We start from the raw sequence: 1,270 nt of genomic DNA, 5'->3' as shown, positions 1-1,270 counted from the left end.
AAGACAACATGAAGACAACATGAAGACAACATGAGGGCAACATGAGGACAACATGAGGGCAACATGAAGACAACATGAGGACATCATGAGGACAACATGAAGACAACATGAGGACAACATGAGGACATCATGAGGGTTAAGTTAAGCATTCAGTTTGAAGAGAAAACGTTTTTAATAAAAAACTAAAACTAAAAAATTAAAAAGGGACAATGATATTTTTGTCATGACTACAGTATTTACGGTACTCCAGTTTTTTTCGTCTTTTCACCTTTCGCTACTCCTTTTTCAAAATTAATATGTGTACAAATATACAAGTAAATCCTTTTTTATAATAAACCCATGGGTAAATCCCATCTCGCTACTGCGTTTTAATTTTAATTTCTTGACTAAAAGAAATATTTAATAATAAAATTAAATATGTAATAATAAATACATATGTAAAAGAACAACAACACACATTAGCACACAGATAAAATAAAAGAATTAAAATACATATTCGTCCGTTGGGACCAGCACGTCACATCCGGTCTCGCTACTTCGTTTTTATTTTAATTTATTGACTAAATTAAATAAATGAAGATATAGGTAAAAGTGATATTACAATAAATCCATATGTAAAAGAACAACAACAAAAGTTAACACACAGATATATAATATATCAAAAAATAATTAAAAAACATATTCGTCCGTTGGGACCACTACGTCACATCCGGCTTCTTTCGTGCTTCCCAGGGATCAAGCATGGCGGACACCGGAGTGGCGGAGACGCTCTTACGGCGGATTGAGACGGCGGAGGCCGGCGTGGACAGCCTGGAAATGGCGTCCAGCCTCGGGGTGGACCACCAGGTCGTCGTCGGGGCCGTGAAGAGTCTCCAGGCCCTCGGAGACGTGAGTTTCACCGGGCGGAGGGGCGCCGGAAGTCGGCGTCAACACCGGTCATTCATGTGTGACTGATGCAATAATGTCATTAAACTCAGAATAAAGTCATATTTTAGATATTTAACCGTCAGAAATGTTCATTAAACTCAGAATAAAGTCATATTTTAGATATTTAACCGTCAGAAATGTTCATTAAACTCAGTATAATGTCATATTTTAAATATTTAACCGTCAGAAATGTTCATTAAACTCAGTATAAAGTCATATTTTAAATATTTAACCGTCAGAAATGTTCATTAAACTCAGTATAAACTCATATTTTAGATATTTAATCGTCAGAAATGTTCATTAAACTCAGTATAAACTCATATTTTAGATATTTAATCGTCAG

General features: G+C 35.4%; 1 protein-coding gene across 1 annotated transcript in view; it reads right to left on the bottom strand.

Moving 5' to 3' along the window:
• LOC117958114 (protein Wiz-like) overlaps positions 1-1,270 on the bottom strand; it is a gene marked incomplete at its 5' end in the record, with an annotated part of 26,409 nt that overhangs the window by 19,127 nt on the left and 6,012 nt on the right. The gene's annotated exons all lie outside the window — the stretch shown is intronic.

This window comes from Etheostoma cragini, chromosome 15 (genome assembly GCF_013103735.1).
Source record: "Etheostoma cragini isolate CJK2018 chromosome 15, CSU_Ecrag_1.0, whole genome shotgun sequence".
NCBI lineage: Eukaryota > Metazoa > Chordata > Actinopteri > Perciformes > Percidae > Etheostoma > Etheostoma cragini.
Note: the sequence above shows the minus strand (reverse complement) of the source record. Positions and strands in the feature narration are given on the sequence as shown.